This window comes from Mesoplodon bidens, assembly GCF_964165515.1.
Source record: "Mesoplodon bidens genome assembly, chromosome: 1".
In the NCBI taxonomy this organism is placed as follows: domain Eukaryota; kingdom Metazoa; phylum Chordata; class Mammalia; order Artiodactyla; family Ziphiidae; genus Mesoplodon; species Mesoplodon bidens.
Genome location: NC_138176.1, coordinates 221,803,052 through 221,825,609, shown reverse-complemented (window position 1 = coordinate 221,825,609; position 22,558 = coordinate 221,803,052). Strand labels below are relative to the sequence as shown.

Below are 22,558 nucleotides of genomic sequence, written 5' to 3'. Positions count from 1 at the left end.
TAATTCTACTTTTTTTCCTACATACTTTTCTTGTGATAATTAGTCAAAATAGTCAATTAAAAACAAATAACTAGAGGGGGGATGTAAGGGTCAGTTTTATGTATCAACTTGACTGGGCTCTAGTCTCCAGTTAAGAACTTCATTCTTTTTTATGGCTGAGTAGTATTCCATTGTGTGTGTGTGTGTGTGTGTGTGTGTGTGTGTGAATGGCACATCTTCTGTTGATGGACACTTAGGTTGTTTCCATACCTTGGCAATTGTAAATAATACTAATATGAACATTGGGGTGCAAGCATGTTTTTGAATTAGTGGAGGGTTTTTTTTGTCTATATACTCAGGAGTGGAATTGCTGGGCATCTACTATTTGGAACTCTTTTTTTTCCCCCCTTAGGTCATTTAGATGAAACAATAATTTGTTTTGGTGTTTATTTCCTCCACAGAATAAATAGTAAATAATAGTAAATTTGGCACAAAGAAATTTTACTGGCTCTTTTACATCAGTAGAATACCACTCCACCACTCTCTGTCCTCTAGTTAGAAAATAAGGAAAGGTCTCATTCCTAATAGATGCATAATAAGAGAAAGAAAGATGAAGTCTTCAGAAATAGAGGGATTGTTGAATTCCAGTGTGCTCAGTGCTCAAGAAATATTTATAGTTGACTATTGACTAACTACTTTCAGATAATGCTTTGCTTATTCAGGATGTTGTCTTGTCATATATTTGGGCATTTGTTCTGTAGTTTTGCGTTATCTTCCCTTTAGGCTCTCACTTTTTCTGCCCAGGAGCTAAAGCAGAGGAAGTATGATCCATCTATTAGATTACTTGCTTTGATAAATGGTTTGGTGGAGAATACGTTGAACTACTCACATTTTCAGATTTATCTGGGATAAACCCTAATCATCATAATGATAATCATGAAAAAAATATTCCTCAAAACTAGCTTCTGATAAGAGCCATTTATTGCAATCCTGTTTTTTGGCTTTTTAAAAATCTATTTTGCTTTGCTTTGCTTTACTCTATGAAGTTATTTATTTTTCTATTCTTGTTACGTTTTATCTCCCCATATTTTGTAAGGGCATGTTGTGCTCTAAAGGGCTTAGGAGGAAACGAAAAGTGCACTTCAAAATATTATTCAGACATATAAAAAACAAACAAAAAAACAAAATAAATGAGCAAACCAACGAACAAAAACAAACACATAGATACAGAGAACAGAGTAGGGGTTACCACAGGGGAAAATTGGGAGGGCAAAATGGGTGAATGGGAGCAACTGTATGGTGACAGATGAAAACTAAATTTTTGGTGGTGAGCACACTGTGAAGTATACAGAAGTAGAAATATAGTGTTGTATACATGCAACTTATATAATGTATAAACCAATGCTACCTAAATAAAATATAAATTAAGAAAAATATTACTCAGACAGTAAAAATTCAGCTGTTCATGTGGTGGAGAAGATTAAATTCGCCAGAATGCTCTAAAAGTACACCCCCTTACTGATTCATTTGACCAAGAATAGAAATCTATGCGTGGATGAGCTACGTCATTATAAGAGTGAAAATAATAATCTTTCAGATTCAAATATAAATGAGAAGTTAGTTCAGTCAACATTTTAAGTGATAGGTATTCTGTGTGGAAATAAGACCTGTAGGACACTATCAAACACTTGTTGTTTACACAGACATAGTTTTACCTAAAAATACACTAAAAAGTTAAATTTTACACTAAAATTTTAAAATGCTTCAAAAATATTTCTTAAACCACAACTCGTATTATTCTATCTTTGCTCTGCTTAAAAATCTTCATGGACTCGCTACAGTCCACAAGTTAAACACAAGCTTCTCAACCTTTTTTGACCACCTCCCTCCCCCGACAACACACACACACACACACACACACACACACACACACACATGCAACATACACTATTATCACCTTACTTCCAGCTCCAGTCCCCTCCAGGGAAATCTCACCCACCTCGCAAGGTCCTTCTCAAATGCTGAAATCTTCCCTCACCCCCTCTCACTTGACTATTATTTCTTCTCTCTCTTCCCATATTGAATGTCATTCATTTCTCTGCAAGCATTTTTCATTTGTTATATTCTGCATCCTATCATGGCCATTTCTGTAATTGCCTTGTCTGCCCAATACAGTATGAATCTCTTGAAAACAAGTCCTGATTCTTGGTATTCCCTACAAAAGAAGGCACAATGTCTGACACCTACTAGGTACTAAGTAAATATGTGTCAAATTAAATAGAATCAAATGAGTATGTATGTCCTTGCCATAGGCTAGTTGGCAATAACCACTTTTTGAAACAAGATTTGTAGTTCCCTGCCTCCTTGAAAAATATGGGGAAAAACCCCACAAACGAATGATCTAACACTGTATTTTGATTACCATCCAATTATCACATGAATGCAGGACAACAGCAAGTATGATGTTGACAAAATGAAGAAATACAGAAATTTTATTTGGAAATCTGAGGAACTTTTAGCTTTTCAAATTTTACCTTTCTTCTCTGAAGAGGCATCTTTAATCTTGCTATTGAGGGGTCCCAGGTATTCAGAAAAAAACAGATCAAAGATTTGAAAGATACATTATAAAAGCTGTGCAGTTATCTTCACCTGTGAGACTTCCAACCTCCAAACAAATCATTAGCTCACAGAGCAGGCAATATTCTTTTAAGCAGAGGAACATGACCCCCTAAGGGAATAGAGCAGTGAGAGCACTCAGGTCTCTAGATAAAATAGAACAGTGATTCACCAGCAATCACCTCTCATCTTTGTATCTTTCAGAGGGAACACAGCAAATATAGGAACCTTGATACTCTTCTGATACGTTTAGATATGGCTGGAATGTTTTCATACTCTTCCTTTGCCTTCCAATAGTAAAATAAGTATAGATTTGCCTCCAAATTAAGGAATTTAGAAGGAATTCAAATTTTATTACAGTTCAATAAAATTTTTCAAGCCCGAAGCAACAGAAATTGGTTGGCTCTGGAAGGCTTAAGGGTCTATGAATTTCTGCTGATTTCTCCAGAATATAGTTTATTTTCCTTACCAGAACTATTAAGATGAACACATTGGCTAGTCAGTAAAGACACTTACTGTTTTCTACCAAAAAGCATGTAAAGATTTCCTTGAGTGCCAAAACTATCATCCTAGTTTTATGAATCATTTAATATTCTTAAAGGAAAACAATAAAGAGCATGAATTTGTCTCTCATCCTTGGTTTGTGTTGGCTTGATGTGTGTTCCTTGGTTTAATGTCAAGCCACGTTTTCCTACCCTATCCTTTTCTTGTATTTTTCATTCATGAATTTAACCATTTTAAAGAATGTGAAAAAACCACATTCACAAGTGAGTCTCACATTCTATTATACTTTGATCGCTACTTCTGTTTGTTAAATAACAATAACAATGAGGGAAATGTTACGGAACTAGCCAAAAAGTCAGCAAGCAGGTTTTATATCATCCTATCGTCACAGAGCAAACCCGTCTCTAATAATGTGTTCAAAAACATGACATATAAAAAAGAAGATTCTCGTGAAAATTGTGGATGAATCAAAGCTCACCCTACTGGCAGCTTGGTGTAATTGAGAGAGACTGTTACTCAGGAGTCTGATGACCCTGGTTATAATACCCTATTGAAGACTAATTAGCTCCATGAATTTTGGCAATTGATTTCACTTCAAGTCTCTTTAGCCTGTTATCTGAGGTTTGAAATAGGTCATTGATATGATTCCTCTGGAACCAACCACAATTCCTCAGTAAGAGCATTTTCTAAACAAGTAAGATATTTTGTAGTCCTTAAGAATACAATCTAGAGCTTCATGAGCATTTTATTTGTTGTTTTTCCCCCATAAACACTGGTTTCTGAGGGTTTCCACAAGAGGTAATTATTATTATTATTATTATCATCCTCATCATCATCACTAAAATATATCAAACAGCTGTATAAATGCCAAAATGCCAGATGTATTACTTGATCCTTTTGCTAGAGTTTATAATAAAGGAGTTTCTAGCTATCTGATGTCACATGCAATTTAACTTTTCCCTGGTTGGTTGACACTGTTGAGGTTGCTAAACCTAGTTAACCATTTTATCTGCAGACTTTCCATTCATTTGCCTGTTTTCAACCCTATGTCATACTTCCCCTCAGCATTTCCTCAGCCCCTACTTTTTCCCCACTATTCCTGGGGCCTCCAATTCCTGTACATGTCTGGTTCTCTGATCATCATTATCTCTTCTTCATGCACTTTAGTTTGTGGATGTCTCTGCCCTCCTAAACGTGATAGCACTCCTCTAGTACATTCCTACCTTCTGAAAATGAGTTAAAATCTTCTTGATTTTTTTTTTTTTTGGTTTTATAGAATCAGGAAAAGACTGAGTTGTGTGGTTACCAAAAAAATTACTTGGTCCACATGTTTTATTTCCAAATGTTCTCAGGTCCAGGGGAGGCAGTCATGCAATAATCTGAAAGACAAAATGGATCTATAATCTAGTTTTCTAGAACTCTAGTCCAGGATTCTTTCCATGCCTTACAGTTCCTTACATATTATCTTATAGCTAGTAAAAGCCATATCTAACTTTTTAAAAGATTACATTTTAAATTAAAGTCTCGTTAAAAATATTCAGCGACTTCCGGGTAAGATGGCGGAAGAGTAAGACGCGGAGATCACCTTCCTCCCCACGGATACACCAGAAATACAGCTACACGTGGAACAACTCCTACAGAACACCTACTGAACGCTGGCAGAAGACCCCAGACCTCCCAAAAGGCAAGAAACTCCCCACATACCTGGGTAGTGCAAAGCGGAGAGATCCCCACACAGAGGATCGGTGCCGAGCGGCACTCACCAGCCCGAGAGGCTTGTCTGCTCGCCCGCCGGGGCGCGCAGCGCTGGAAGCTGAGGCTCGGGCTTCGGTCAGAGCGCAGGGAGAGGACTGGGGCTGGCGGCGAGAACTCAGCCTGAAGGGGGCTAATGCACCACAGCTAGCCGGGAGGGAGTCCGGGAAAACTCTGGAGCTGCCTAAGAGGCAAGAGACTTTTTCTTCCCTCTTGGTTTCCTGGTGCGCGAGGAGAGGGGATTAAGAGCGCTGCTTAAAGGGGCTCCACAGACGGGCGCGAGTCGCGACTGAAAGCGCGGAGCCCAGTGACGGGCGTGGGAGGCTGGGGCTGCTGCTGCCGCCACCAAGAAGCCTGTGTGCGAGCGCAGGTCACTGCCCACACCGCCCTTCCGGGAGCCTGTGCAGCCCGCCACTGCCGGGGGGTCCCGGGATCCAGGGGCGGCTTCCCTGGGAGAACGCACGGCGCGCCTCGGGCTGGTGCAACGTCACGCCGACCTCTGCCGCTGCAGCCTCGCCCCGCACTCCGTGCCCCTCCCTCCCGCCCGGCCTGAGTGAGCCAGAGTCCCCGAAGAGGCTGCTCCTTTAACCCTGTCCTGCCTGAGCGAAGAACAGACGCCCTCCAGCGACCTACACGCAGAGGCGGGGCCAAATCCAAAGCTGAGACCCAGGAGCTGTGAGAACAAAGAAGAGAAAGGGAAACCTCTCCCAGCAGCCTCCGAAGCAGCGGATTAAAGCTCCACAATCAACTTGATGTACCCTGCATCTGTGGAATACATGAATAGACAACAAATCATCCCAAATTGAGGAGCCAGGAGTCAGTGCTGTGCCTCTGAGGTGGGAGAGCCAACTTCAGGACACTGGTCCACAAGAGACCTCCCAGCTCCACATAATATCAAACGGCAAAAATCTTCCAGAGATCTCCATCTCAACACCAGCCCCCAGCTTCACTCAACGACCAGCAAGCTACAGTGCTGGACACCCTATGCCAAACAACTAGCAAGACAGGAACACAACGCCACCCATTAGCAGAGAGGTGGCCTAAAATCATAAAAAGTCTGCAGACACCCCAAAACACACCACCAGACGTGGACCTGCCCACCAGAAAGACAAGATCCAGCCTCATCCACCAGAACACAGGCACTAGTCCGCTCCACCAGGAAGCCTACACAACCCACTAAACCAACCTTAGCCACTGGGGACAGACACCAAAAACAACGGGAACTACAAACCTGCAGCCTGCAAAAAGGAGACCCCAAACACAGTAACATAAGCAAAATGAGAAGACAGAAAAACACACAGCAGGAGAAGGAGCAAGATAAAAACCCAACAGATCTAACAAATGAAGAGGTAATAGGCAGTCTACCTGAAAAAGAATTCAGAATAATGATGGTAAAGATGATCCAAGATTCTATTTCCAAGATCCAAAATCTTGGAAATAGAATAGACAAAATGCAAGAAACAGTTAACAAGGACCTAGAAGAACTAAAGATGAATCAAGCATCGATTAAAAACACAATACGTGAAATAAAAAATACTCTAGATGGGATCAATAGCAGAATAACTGAGGCAGAAGAACGGATAAGTGAGGTGGAAGATAAAATAGTGGAAAAACTGCTGCAGAGCAAAATAAAGAAAAAAGAATGAAAAGAACAGAGGACAGTTTCAGAGACCTCTGGGACAACATTAAACGCACCAACATTCGAATTATAGGGGTTCCAGAAGAAGAAGAGAAAAAGAAAGGGACTGAGAAAATATTTGAAGAGATTATAGTTGAAAACCTCCCTAATATGGGAAAGGAAATAGTTAATCAAGTCCAGGAGGCACAGAGAGTCCAATACAGAATAAATCCAAGGAGAAATACGCCAAGACACATAAAATCAAACTGTCAAAAATTAAACACAAAGAAATCATATTAAAAGCAGCAAGGCAATAACAACAAATAACACACAAGGGAATCCCCATCAGGATAACAACTGATCTCTCAGCAGAAACTCTACAAGCCAGAAGGGAGTGGCAGGACATAATTAAAGTGATGAAGGAGAAAAACCTGCAACCAAGATTACTCTACCCAGCAAGGATCTCATTCAGATTTGATGGAGAAATTAAAACCTTTACAGACAAGCAAAAGCTGAGAGAGTTCAGCACCACCAAACCAGCTTTACAACAAATGCTAAAGGAACTTCTCTAGGCAAGAAACACAACAGAAAGAAAAGACCTACAATAACGAACCCAAAACAATTAAGAAAATGGGAATAGGAACATACATATCAATAATTACCTTAAATGTAAATGGACTAAATGCTCCCACCAAAAGATACAGATTGGCTGAATGGATACAAAAACAAGACCCATATATATGCTGTCTACAAGAGACCCACTTCAGACCTAGAGACACATACAGACTGAAAGTAAGGGGATGGAAAAAGATATTCCATGCAAATGGAAACCAAAAGAAAGCTGGAGTAGCAATTCTCATATCAGACAAAATAGACTTTAAAATAAAGACTACTAGAAGAGACAAAGAAGGACACTACATAATGATCAAGGGATCGATCCAAGAAGAAGATATAACAATTGTAAATATTTATGCACGCAACATAGGAGCACCTCAATACATAAGGCAAATACTAACAGCCATAAAAGGAGAAATCGACAGTAACACACTCATAGTAGGGGACTTTAACACCCCACTTTCACCAATGGACAGATCATCCAAAATGAAAATAAATAAAGAAACACAAGCTTTAAATGATACATTAAACAAGATGGACTTAATTGATATTTATAGGACATTCCATCCAAAAACAACAGAATACACATTTTTCTCAAGTGCTCATGGAACATTCTCCAGGATAGATCATATCTTGGGCCACAAATCAAGCCTTGGTAAATTTAAGAAAATTAAAATTGTATCAAGTATCTTTTCCGACCACAATGCTATGAGACTAGATATCAATTACAGGAAAAGAGCTGTAAAAAATACAAACACATGGAGGCTAAACAATACACTACTTAATAACGAAGTGATCAGTGAAGAAATCAAAGAGGAAATTAAAAAATACCTAGAAACAAATGACAATGGAGACACGACGACCCAAAACCTATGGGATGCAGCAAAAGCAGTTCTAAGGGGGAAGTTTATAGCAATAAAATCCCACCTTAAGAAACAGGAAACATCTCAAATAAACAACCTAACCTTGCAGCTAAAGCAATTAGAGAAAGAAGAACAAAAACATCCCAAAGTTAGCAGAAGGAAAGAAATCATAAAAATCAGATCAGAAATAAATGAAAAAGAAATGAAGGAAACGATAGCAAAGATCAATAAAACTAAAAGCTGGTTCTTTGAGAAGATAAACAAAATTGATAAACCATTAGCCAGACTCATCAAGAAAAAAAGGGAGAAGACTCAAATCAGTAGAATTAGAAATGAAAAAGGAGAAGTAACAACTGACACTCCAGAAATACAACAGATCATGCGAGATTACTACAAGCAACTCTATGCCAATAAAATGGACAACCTGGAAGAAATGGACAAATTCTTAGAAATGCACAACCTGCCAAGACTGAATCAGGAAGAAATAGAAAATATGAACAGACCAATCACAAGCACTGAAATTGAAACTGTGATAAAAAATCTTCCAACAAACAAAAGCCCAGGACCAGATGGCTTCACAGGCGAATTCTATCAAGCATTTAGAGAAGAGCTAACACCTAGCCTTCTGAAACTCTTCCAAAATATAGCAGAGGGAGGATCACTCCCAAACTCATTCTACGAGGCCACCATCACCTTGATACCAAAACCAGACAAAGATGTCACAAAGAAAGAAAACTACAGGCCAATATCACTGATGAACATAGATGCAAAAATCCTCAACAAAATACTAGCAAACAGAATCCAACAGCACATAAAAAGGATCATACACCATGATCAAGTTGGGTTTATTCTAGGAATGCAAGGATTCTTCAATATACACAAATCAATCAACGTGATACACCATATTAACAAATTGAAGGAGAAAAACCATATGATCATCTCAATAGATGCAGAGAAAGCTTTCGACAAAATTCAACACCCATTTATGATAAAAACCCTGCAGAAAATAGGCATAGAGGGAACTTTCCTCAACATAATAAGGGCCATATATGACAAACCCACAGCCAGCATCGTCCTCAATGGTGAAAAACTGAAACCATTTCCACTAAGATCAGGAACAAGACAAGGTTGCCCACTCTCACCACTCTTATTCAACATAGTTTTGGAAGTTTTAGCCACAGCAATCAGAGAAGAAAAGGAAATAAAAGGAATCCAAATTGGAAAAGAAGAAGTAAAGCTGTCACTGTTTGCAGATGACATGATACTATACATAGAGAATCCTAAAGATGCTACCAGAAAAGTACTAGAGCTAATCAATGAATTTGGTAAAGTTGCAGGATACAAAATTAATGCACAGAAATCTCTGGCATTCCTATATACTAATGATGAAAAATCTGAAAGTGAAATCAAGGAAACACTCCCATTTACCATTGCAACAAAAAGCATAAAATATCTAGGAATAAACCTACCTAAGGAGACAAAAGACCTGTATGCAGAAAATTATAAGACACTGATGAAAGAAATTAAAGATGATACAAATAGATGGAGAGATGTACCATGTTCTTGGATTGGAAGAATCAACATTGTGAAAATGACTCTACTACCCAAAGCAATCTACAGATTCAATGCAATCCCTATCAAACTACCACTGGCATTTTTCACAGAACTAGAACAAAAAATTTCACAATTTGTATGGAAGCACAAGAGACCCCGAATAGCCAAAGCAATCTTGAGAACGAAAAATGGAGCCTGAGGAATCAGGCTCCCTGAATTAAGACTATACTATAAAGCTACAGTAATCAAGACAGTATGGTACTGGCACAAAAACAGAAAGATAGATCAATGGAACAGGATAGAAAGCCCAGAGATAAACCCACGGACATATGGTCACCTTATCTTTGATAAAGGAGGCAGGAATGTACAGTGGAGAAAGGACAGTCTCTTCAATAAGTGGTGCTGGGAAAACTGGATAGGGACATGTAAAAGTATGAGATTAGATCACTCCCTAACACCATACCCAAAAATAAGCTCAAAATGGATTAAAGACCTAAATGTAAGGCCAGACACTATCAAACTCTTAGAGGAAAACATAGGCAGAACACTCTATGACATAAATCACAGCAAGATCCTTTTTGACCCACCCCCTAGAGAAATGGAAATAAAGACAAAAATAAACACATGGGACCTAATGAAACTTAAAAGCTTTTGCACAGCCAAGGAAACCATAAACAAGACCAAAAGACAACCCTCAGAATGGGAGAAAATATTTGCAAATGAAGCAACTGACAAAGGATTAATCTCCAAAATTTATAAGCAGCTCATGCAGCTCAATAACAAAAAAACAAACAACCCAATCCAAAAATGGGCAGAAGACCTAAATAGACATTTCTCCACAGAAGATATACAGACTGCCAACAAACACATGAAAGGATGCTGAACATCTTTACTCATTAGAGAAATGCAAATCAAAACTACAATGAGATATCATCTCACACCAGTCAGAATGGCCATCATCAAAAAATCTAGAAACAATAAATGCTGGAGAGGGTGTGGAAAAAAGGGAACACTCTTGCACTGCTGGTGGGAATGTGAATTGGTACAGCCACTATGGAGAACGGTATGGAGGTTCCTTAAAACACTACAAATAGAACTACCATATGACCCAGCAATCCCACTACTGGGCATATACCCTGAGAAAACCATAATTCAAAAAGAGACATGTACCAAAATGTTCACTGCAGCTCTATTTACTATAGCCAGGACAGGGAAGCAACCTAAGTGTCCATCATCGGATGAATGGATAAAGAAGATGTGGCACATTTATACAATGGAATATTACTCAGCCATAAAAAGAAATGAAATTGAGCTATTTGTAATGAGGTGGATAGACCTAGAGTCTGTCATACAGAGTGAAGTAAGTCAGAAAGAGAAAGACAAATACCGTATGCTAACACATATATATGGAATTTAAGAAAAAAAAATGTCATGAAGAACATAGGGGTAAGACAGGAATAAAGACACAGACCTACTAGAGAATGGACTTGAGGATATGGGGAGGGGGAAGGGTAAGCTGTGCCAAAGTGAAAGAGCGGCATGGACATATATAAACTACCAAACATAAGGTAGATAGCTAGTGGGAAGCAGCCGCATAGCACAGGCAGATCAGCTTGGTGCTTTGTGACCGCCTGGAGGGGTGGGATAGGGAGGGTGGGAGGGAAACGCAAAAGGGAGGGGGTATGGAAACATATGTATATGTATAACTGATTAAATTTGTTATAAAGCAAAAATAAATAAATAAAGTGATTCCAAAAAAAGTAAAAATAAAAATAAAATATTCAGCGAAAAGAAACAAGTGGGACTTTACTTTTGGCCAAGATGAAGTAACAAGGAAAAGATTTACCCTCCTATCTTAAACAACTTAAAAAACCCAAACAAAACATATAAGACAAAAGTTTGCAGAAACTGGACAACACACAGTGCAGGACAGTGATCCCTGAGAAAGGGAAATGAAATGAGCTGAGCTATATGATTTCCTCAAGCCTAGAGGAAGTTGCCAGGCTGTAACACAGGGAAGGGAACGAAGGTAGAGGCAGCCCAGGAGATCCTTGGGTTGAGGAGACTGAATTTGGAGTCCAGGGAGACCAAGATGGCTACAATTCACAGCAAAGGGTACTAGAAAGGAGAGAGCTGCAGAAAAGGAAAGAGTGAGAGAGATTGACTGAATGAGAGCTCCAGAGATATGCAGTCTTCTGCATACTGATCAGTATGTGCATGTAAAGAAACTATGGAAGGCTAGGGAAAGAACCACCCAAAAGCCTCAAGCAGAATAATCACCTAAGCTTAAACAGAGCCAGGAATTGTTTATGCTCCCAGCAGCCAGAATGGAAAAACCTCATAAAATATAGGGCATATTATGGTGGAGGACACATAAGCCTTAATAGTAGAGAAAAAAATTATCTCTAGATGAAAAACTACTTTGGTACCACCTACCAAAGTTTAAAAACAAGCATCAAAAGCATCAAACTGCTTCCAAGTAATTTAACTGAATTCTAGAACAAAACTCAATATTTATAGGAGTAAAAAATATTTAGCAACCAAAAAAGTAAACTCTGTAGTATCTGGCATCCAAGCAACATTACATAGATATGCCAAGAAGCAGGAAGTTATAACTCATGATGAGGAGAAAATATATAAATAGAAATTGATGCAGAAATGCAACAGATGATAGAATTAGCATACAGGACATAAAAATGTTATTAAAACTATATTTCATATGTTGAAGGATGTAATGGAAAGATTAAATATATAGAGCCAAGAAAGATATTTTAAAAAGCCAAACTGAATTTCTAGAAGTAAGAAATAAAATGTCCAAGCTGAAAAAAAAAACCCAAAACAACTTGGATGGGATTAGCAGCAGATTTAGATAATGCAAAACACAAGATTAGCTTTGGAAATATAGCAGTAGAAACTATCCAAAATTAAATATAGAGAAAAAATACTGAAAGGATATGAATAGAGCATGTTAGAGAACCATGGTTAAACTTCAAGAAGCCTAAATGTGAGTAATTTGGAGACCCCAAAGAAGAGGAAAACAGGAGGGAACTGAAAAAATATTTTAAAAAATAATGAATGGCTGATTTTTTTTTCTGAATTTGATGAAAACTACAAACCCAAATCTAAGAAGCTCTATGAACCCTAAGTAAAAGAAACATGAAAATTAAACCAAGATACACCATAATCACAGTGCTTAAAATGGGTGATAAAGTGAAAAATCTTAAAAGCAGCTATAGTAGTGGTGCAGTGGCACAAACATAATAGGAGCTGAAGTCTTCCTGGAAACATGTAAATCAAACAAGAATGAATGAAGCAACTTATTTAAAGTGCTAGAAGAAAAAACGAACCATCAAACCTAGAATTCTATACCCAATGAAGGTATCTTTCAAAAACATAGTTAATACCATATAACCCAGCAATCCCACTACTGGGCATATACCCTGAGAAAACCATAATTCAAAGAGAGTCATGTACCACAATATTAATTGCAGCACTATTTACAATAGCCAGGACATGGAAGCAACCTAAGTGTCCATTGACAGATGAATGGATAAAGAAGATGTGGCACATATATACAATGGAATATTACTCAGCCATTAAAACAAACAAAACTGAGTTATTTGTAGTGAGGTGGATGGACCTAGAGTCTCTCATACAGAGTGAAGTAAGTCAGAAAGAGAAAAACAAATACCATATGCTAACACATATATATGGAATCTAAGAGAAAAAAAAGTTCTGATGAACCTAGGGGCAGGACAGGAATAAAGACGCAGACATAGAGAATGGACTTGAGGACACAGGAGGGGGAAGGGTAAGCTGGGATGAAGTGAGAGAGTAGCACTGACATATATACACTACCAAATGTAAAGTAGATAGCTAGTGGGAAGCAGCCGCATAGCCCAGGGAGATCAGCTCGGTGCTTTGTGACCACCTAGAGGGGTGGGATAGGGAGGGTGGGAGGGAGACATAAGAGGGAGGGGATATGGGGATATATGTATACATATAGCTGATTCACTTTGTTATACAGCAGAAACTAACACAACATTGTAAAGCAATTATACTCCAATAAAGATGTTAAAAAATAAATAAATAAAATTTTTAAAAAAAGAGAAAGAAAACGTAGTTAAAATAAAGATTTTTCCAGGCATACAAAAGCTGAGAAAATTCATCACCAATACACCAGTACAAGGAATGGTAAACTCCTCCAGGCAGAAAGAACATGAATCTAGATAGAAACCTGGATCTACATAAAGAATGAATAAGGAAATGAGAAATGTGTCAATAAAAATAAAATATTTTTCTTTCAAAAATGGCTTGAAAAAGTAATTGACTGTTGAAAGCAAAAGTAATAACAAACTATTGTGGAGTTTATAACAAATGTGAAATTCAATTAAATTAAATGGAGAAATCTGGTTCTATAAAAACACATTCAGTTTCAACCAGGCAGACAGCTGCCAACTTGGGGACCACAATAGCTCCCTATTAGGACTGAATTTCTTAGTGCTCATCCCATTGATTCCTTTTTTGGGAACCCCCTGTTTTTGAAGCTATATTCTCATTGCCTAGTGGTTGGGTCTCTTTAAAGGGGATTTATCAACATTTTGAGTTCCATCTTGTTTTTCCTTGGATTGAAAAAAAACAATCTGGTTTAGGATGAGTGATCCATTTCTATCCTGCATATCTTTCAGCCCCAAATCATCCCAGCCTCCTGCAAACAGCCTCTAGTGTAGGCTTTGTGGATTTTGATGACTTCCTTGCTATCTGTTATGAAAATTGTTTCAGACTCATACTATACGTCTTTGACTTCAGATTTGCCATCAGCCACTTCTCCAAGGAGCCTATAAACTTTGAAAAGACAGTCTCTAAAAATCCAAAATAAAGTAAAACTAATGATCCTAAATATGTAACCAGTTGGTGATATAGTCACAGAGAAATGAAATATTCGAAGTAGCTTTAAACAGAAATTTGACTGTGTGTCTCTAGTTGGCTAAATCCTAAAAAATGTACCCCCTCCAAAAAAAAAGTAAACTGTTTTCAGTATTCATACTATTGGTATTTATATTGGTTTTATTATTGTGAGACTGTTTTGTGTGTGATGTAGGATACATCAAATAGATAATTATTTCATATACTAAGTCTTTTATTCCCAGTATCTTTGCAAACTAAGATTTTCAGTGTTGCACAAGTTTCCTCATTTGTAAAATCAGTGTAAGAAGGTAATTAAACTACATGATCTCTGAATTTCTTTTTAGTTCTTTAAGTCTATGACTCCTAGGTTTCTAAGAAAATTCTTATGCTTTTAAAATTCACTTTGTTCTAATTAAATTAAAGGAAATCTTGAAAACCAAAAGAATTAGTATGGGTTTTTAAAGCATCATGTTCTCAATATGATTTGCAGTAAACCCCATATAATAACTCCTTTACATTGTTTTTGCCGTAATACTACAAGTATATCAACACATAGTGAAAATGGAGGGGAAAAATGAAGATTTATGAGAAGAATCATTACATAAACTGAAATACAGTTACTTCAAATTTCCTTAGTCATACTCTACAGTAACAGTTCTCTAAGGCTTTTTTGACAGACAAACTGAAGTACAGATTTAAGGCAAATTCAAAAGAGACAAGGCTGTGAATTTGGAAAAGGCATGTTTCAGTGATGAGTAGTTTTCTTTGACCAGATTCATCAGATACTGTGTGGTGATTGAAGTCAGGCAATCTCTGTTTGAATCCCAGCTCCTTCACTTCATAGCTGGTGGACCTGGGTAACTTTACCTCTTCTATAAAGAAAGATGACAGTTCCCACCCCACAAGATTGCCTTGAGGGTCCAGTGACATAATGTATCTGTGTGGAAGACCCTGTTGGTTCCCTACCCAGTGGCCATTGCCCAACTTCCTTCCTGCTAACATAATCCTGATTGTTCTCTCCCTTCAAGTCTCCGTGTCCTTGCAGAGGATGGACCTTCTCTATCCCCAGTGGTGGAGTATTTACTAATATAAGCCCGTCACCATGACCTCATTATACTTACCAAGTGATAGCTTTTGGGAGGATACGGAACACAACTGTAATTAATGATACAAGAAGATCTCCTGAGGAATTCCTAGAAAGGTTTTCTTCATTCTTAAAAAGAGGCACAAACAAGGAGATTCCCCTTTTCCTGACTTTAAATGTTGATATATGAATATGTGCTGCCTGGAGCTGCCGTAGCCAATGTGCAACTAAGATATGAAAATGATGAGGATGGTGGTGGGAAAGCACAGAAAAAATCTAGATCCTTAATGACATCCTTGCATGCTAAATTATCTAACCCTGTAATTGCCACCACCAGTTTTTTATGTGACATAAATTTCCCTATTTAAGCCACTTTCAGCTCAGTTTTGTTACTTGCAGCTAAAAGCACCCTGACAATAAAATGCCAAGTAGTGCTGACACATTATCACAGCACAGAGTGGCGACTGTGTTTGTTGTCATAGCCCCAGCAGCTAGCACGATGCCTGGCACATAATAGTGCTCAACGAATACTGAACTGTGGACAGTTTTTGAAAAACCTACTTTTTATTAAATTCAGTTTTCAAGCATTAGGCAGTATCTCAAAATCTGACATTCTTTCTGAATTTTAAAAATGCCCCATGTTCTAAATTTACTTACCCCTTCTCCCAACTTAATTCCTTTTCTAATTAGGATACCTGTTCTTCAGAGGATCAAAGTTATGAGCATGATGAGGAAGGAATCAATCTAATTAAACTGATAGAACCTTATTATGAATGACTGAAAGTGCTTTAACCTATTCAAAAAACTAGGATTTTTTAAATGTTGGAAGATTAGCTATTACAAGAACTTAATTGTACTATAGCATGGGATTGAAATCACTCAGGGAGTAAGAGGCAAGCCAGTTATGAATAATGAGGCCAATACATGGACTGGTCTCCCTAAGTCTTGGAATTTGCCCTAAATTCAACTTCACTGAGTTGTTCCTGAATTTCAGAGCTTTCCTTTCTTCAATATAAATCTCTACCTTTAAAAAAATGCTTATTAGAGTTTTCAGATGACAGATCACTCTCCCCTTAAGGAATCTGATGAAAGCTAAGGTCTCACTCCTCTCTTCAGAAAAACATACAATCATTGCTTATAATTTTCAGACAGTTCAGTAACCACTGTGGAAGGGAGTAGAAATTACAAGTGCTTGCCAAGGTCTGCTTCTTTACTCTTCTGGTCACATGGAAGACTGCATTTCTCAGCTTCTGGCAACTAGGCAGGGCTCTGTGACTAGTTCTGGCCAATGGGTAAAAGTTGCTTCCCAGTGAAAGCAAAGCAGAGCCCACTTGAGATACTGCAGCTGATTCTCTCCCTGCTACAGTGATCATGGAGAAAGCCTTAAAAACCACTATGGAGCCACAAGATCGAAGCAGCTTGGATCACTATATATCTACATTTGTCCTGGAAAGCCATTCATATCTGCAGCAGACCTTGTGTGAACACAGAATAATCCTTCCTTGTGGTGAACCACTGAGATTTTCAGAGTTGTTTGTTACCACAGCTTAATTTAGCCTGCCCTGACATCCACAAGCTTCAGGATTCTTTGTGACGGCTCCCTAGATAGTAGCAGTGGGAACTCCAGTGGGAGAGCTGGGATAGCAGTTTTCTATGACAATTTATAAATTGTGTGTTTATAGGTTGTAGGTCTGCCTATAATTTTTTAGAGGCAGAGATCCCTAAAATCCTTTGTTTTTCACTTCCATTCCTAGTCACAGGAAACAAGTTTGATAAGACAAATGAGAGATAAAACAGTAAAATGTATTCTTTATATACTCTATGCTACTGTCAAAAAACTTAAGAAAGATAAGCATCTTTTCTGTTACTATCATTTAAATCATGATAGATTAATCAAAGTGTACTTCTAATAAATTTCAAGAAAGAGCTTAGAGAATTCAATGGTTTCTGTACCTGATAAGAAAATAATTCCAAAGATGAAACATGCTGAAAAAGACAAATCAATACTTAATTGTAGCCAAATTTTTAAATAAAAAAGAGCACAGAACTTGAGCCTTAATTTCTAATTTCCTCATTCAAATACAGTTCACTCACCTTCATATATTTTCTACAAGTGACAAGTTTGCATTCTTAGGAATCAACTATGTCTTCAGAAAACTAATGCTCACTTCATTGGGAAATAATAATGTAGCTCAAGATCCCTCGGGTTGAAAGATCTTTTTTTTTTCTTTTTCTTTTTTCCCCCCTCTGAGAGCCTCCTTCTCTATCTGCTGCCTTGGTTCAATAAAAGAGAATTCTTGATTGCTCAGACAAAAACTATACTTCTTTTAGATTCTGTTCACAGTTCTTAGTAGCTGATGGCATTACCAGTTTTAACCTTCCAATGTACACTGAATTCACCACTTCTAAGAAAAATGTAGCTGGGTTTTTCTAATCTGGTTTTATTTCAATTTTGTCTTTAATTGCTAGTTTGAAAAGCTTATGAAAAGTTTGTTGGTTGCTTGGTTAGACCATTGTAAAACCAGAGTAAATGCTGTAGCTGTACCAGTGCAAGGCTAGGGTTTGAAGTTCTGGGGGAACCCTGTTGTCACCCATTTATGTTTATCTCATTCCCAATGAGGGGTCTTACTTCTGCTTCTAACTATGTCCTTTTACTTGCGGTCATGGATCCCAAATATTCTGTCAATTTAGCTAAATACTTTCTACCATTGCTAGAATTGGGGGGAAAACAACCCTCTCCTATGTATATTTAATCCTTCTTTAGTAAGGCTCTATTTGGACAATTCCATATGATTTCTTCTGAAAAAAGAAGTTAACATTAACATTTAAAATATGAACATACTGAAGGCACAAATTCTGTTGGCTTCTAATTTTTTCCAGAGTTTCCCTGAAACTTTGGGTATTGTGTGGGAGTTTTATTTCTATTTACCTCTCACCTTGGTATTTTCATTATTATTAATTTTAATTTTTTTAACCACAACATCAATAAAAAATTATATCCATGGTCCCAGAATTTGCTTTCCTCTAAATTCTTTTACTCTGTCTTTGCTGTATTTTTAACTCCCATTCCTGAGTGAAAGTTTTTATAATCTAGTTTCCCTAGCATAATTAATAGAAAAATAAATACTTTTCATGATGAATATTCTTTTAGAAATTAGAAATCATTTATAATGCCTTGTTATGATGGCTGACTTGACTAACAATCCTTGGATGTATATTTCACTTCTCATGGATAATGTCTGCCACCCGAGGTGGGTACAGTGTGCTCAGTATGGGAAATATTGAGCAAGAGTCTAATCAGATGAAATGATAGTATATTTCTTAATTTTAATGCCATATCATCCTGACTGGTGTCTTGACCTTCCTGAAGTGAATCCCTGAAAACACTACAAATGCACCTGAATACAGTTACTTTTTGAATCATCTGAACTACTGTAGCAATAAAATAACTATTAACAGCACCAATATTTATCACCCCAAATCCTTTAACAGGACAGTGTACTCAGGTTTTTTTCTTCCTTTCATTGCCTGCTAACCTTCAATCAAAAAATCTGAGCCAAATAGATGTTCTTCATCATGCCCTCAATGTAAACAAAGTTGGACTTTGTCACACCAATAGAGAAAACTAAAGTTAGCTCATTTAAGTGCTGTGCCTCTAAGGGACTGTATTTATTGACTTCTAACATGGAATCAGGCAGTTAAAGTGAGAAAAGACCAGTTAATTTTGGCCTTTAGTGAGACCAGTCTGATTTCTCAGAATTAAGACTACATATACATTTCATTGTATCAGTAGGTAATAAAGTGTATTTTGCACTCTTATCAAAGGAAGTTTAATTTAACACTTTCAAAGATCTAGTTTTGCTTATTAAGTGTGCTCCTGGGAAAAGATACATAGTTTTCCTCAAGTCTCCACATATTTGTAACTCAGATATAAAAGTAACAATGAAGACATATGAAATGAAATGAAGCTTCAAAATCAATAGTCAGGAAGAAGATTAATGAAAAAAACCAGGGGAGAAATTTGGGTCAAAATGACCATCATAAAATTTTGAGGTTAATATTTTTACTATTCACATTTGTTTGGCCCAAGTTTTCACCACCACCCACTAACAGGATTATGAAAAGGAGAAAATCTGCTATACAGAAGGAAGCTATTATGTCCAGCCTTTAGGTCTTAATTAAAATTAAAAACCAAATTAATAAAAATTAAAAATTCATTGTGTTGAATACAACATTAGGAAAGGAAACTCTTTTTCCATATAAATCTTAGTAGAGACAGATGAACAGAATGATACAATTTTATCATAAGAATACTCTCTAAAATATTGATGTCCAAATAGATATATTATTAATAGATATATATCAATAGATATATAGATTATAGATATGTCCAATATATCTTTGGATATATATATATGCATATATATATATATATATATATATATATATATATATATATATATATATATATAATCTGAATGAATTCACTTGTTCACTCACTTTCATCCAGGGCTTTACACTGCAATCTTACTTGAAGATTTATATGATGAAATGTGAATATAGTATATTCCTTAGTAATTTGATTGGTAGGAAACAGAGAACAAAACATTACACACACAGCTTTTAAATAATTTATGATTACTTACATGAATCTACTAAGTTTAGGCACACAATTATATGACTAATTACGTTGAAAATCCAAGTGGATGCTTAAATAGATGACCATGCCCTGAGGCCTTTCCAGTTGTTTCTGCTGTCTCATTTAACCATGCAAATGTTATTAAGCATTTCCTGGTTAAAAATTTTCAAGCATGTGCAAGTGTAATTGCATAGATAATTATGCATAATACTGTCACTTTCTATATCTAACATAGAATTTTCCTTTTCAAAAAATACATCAGTTTTCTACTGGTAGCCTTCTCAGTACCTGCCAAGAAAAATATAATTTGTAAAAGATAGGTAAATCAAAACCAATCTATTTTGCTCTTTCTCCAGGAGACTTCTTGACTCTCTTTAGTACATCAATTTGAAGGGAAACAAAGAAAGATCAAGCCATATACTAAAATTAAAGCAAATTCTAAATACCTATATATGAAACAATCTATATTTGTAATAATTCAATAACTATTTTTAGATCCACATAAATATTTATACAAACTTGATAACAAGGGACACAAGAGAACTAACTGTTCTGATCTACAACTAAATATGTATATAGCAGGTCTTTCAGGTTTGCAGATACTAAGCCTAGTTTATACAACAGCAAAAAATGTTCAGAAAAAAATTAATGAGCACATACACATTGGCAGGTTAATTTCTTGTCATGAGAATATTAAGGAAGCTTTACAATATAGAATCCTGCCTAACAAATTACAGATCCCGAGGCAAAGTTCAGCATGTGTGCAGCTTATTGGTGGAGACTGGCTCACATGACCCTGCCAGGCTGCAAGGGAAGCTGGGAAAGTGAATATCTGGCTTTTCAATGAGTAGGGTGGGAACAAGTCCCAGTTTTCCACTTAAATTTATAAAGTAGAGAATATCTTAAGCATGGAAAGAGAGGTTTAGATGCTGTCAGGGAACCACTAGAAATAGTGCTGAGTGCTATGAAGGAAAAATAAAGAGGGGTAAGAGAACACAAAGGGATTGGGTTTGGGGAGGGCTATGTTAAACAGAAAGTTCAGAGAAGTCTTTCAAAAGAGGCATGGTTTGTAAAGAAACCTGAATTGAAATGATGAAGCAAGCTGTGTGAATATCTAGGAGGGTGGGGAGAAGATATCTAGGTAATGCTGGGCTTGTTTGAGTAACAAGAAGACCAATATGGTGGGAGGAAATTGAGTGAGGAGAAGGAAGAACTGAGGTTCCACTGGTAGCTAGTTAATTTAGGTCTTTCAGGCCATAGTGATGACTTTGGATTTTATTCCAATTGTGATGGAAAATTGTTACTGAAGTCTGAGAATAGGACTCTGACTTTTTTAAAAGATCACTTTGGCTGCTGTGTGAAGAACAAGTTGTCAAGCAGTGGCCTTTTGGACTAAAACCTACAGTAAGAAATATATTTTACCTTGTGATGCAGAATAAACAATTGAATCAAGAATTTGACAAAACTATACTTACTACATGTGATGCACTCTGGTATTTTTCTATTGTAGTCTAATCTATTTCATTTTTAAAGATTTTAAAGAAATTTTAAGTAGAAGATTCTTAGGAGGAAAAATGACATTGAAATTAGCATTGTTCATTGGTGATTCAAGATATTCTGTTGCATTTTCTATTATGATTCAAGTATTTGAAGATACCCTGTGTAAAATTAAACTTCACAATAAGCCTTAGGCAGTTTCTCAAGAGTGCAACTCAAGGACCACTTGCATCAAAAATTATCTGATCGGTGATGGTGGGAGGTTGTTATAAATGTGTATGCTAGGGCCTTACCACGGACTCATTAAACCAGGATCTCCAGTGAAGGGGCTTGAGAATCTACTTTCAACAAGCTCACCAGATGATTCTCATGTATGAGAACTGCTCGTAAATTTTTCAATATTTTAAGGTTTAGATAATGCAAGGTTAGCTTTTCCTCATGAATATGTGATATTTCACTAATGTATGTAAACCTATTTAGTGAGTCTTCAGATAACATTTCTTATCAATATTTAAATTCATATATGATAAATGGAAAGCACTGTAAACCAATACATCTCTTCCCTTGGCTTCCTTTATATATCTATTTTAAAATCAAGTGAAGGACTTTGAACTCTTCCTTCTTAATTCCAACTCTTATTGTTAGTTCACATCATTTATCAGAAATAATAATCTTTTTCTCTGCTCAGTTATCTTCCCTTTTCCTTCTAAATGTTTCTAAAATTTCACTTCCCCAAGAAGTCTACCTACCCATGTTGAAACATGGTTAAATACCACATATTCACAACTCCACAGGTCTAAGTGGTATATGGAAGTGGTATATGGTATGGCATATCATTTCTCAATAGTTTCGTGTGTCACAGATATTTACTAAACATATCCTCCACTGTGGCACGGGGGGAATTTTCTCATCATGTCATTCTGTTTTGA

The 22,558-nt window shown here is 36.9% G+C and overlaps 1 protein-coding gene across 1 annotated transcript in view; it reads left to right on the top strand.

The window, feature by feature from the left end:
• TTC29 (tetratricopeptide repeat domain 29) overlaps positions 1–22,558 on the top strand; it is a gene marked incomplete at its 3' end in the record, with an annotated part of 266,131 nt that overhangs the window by 160,008 nt on the left and 83,565 nt on the right. The window lies entirely within an intron of this gene.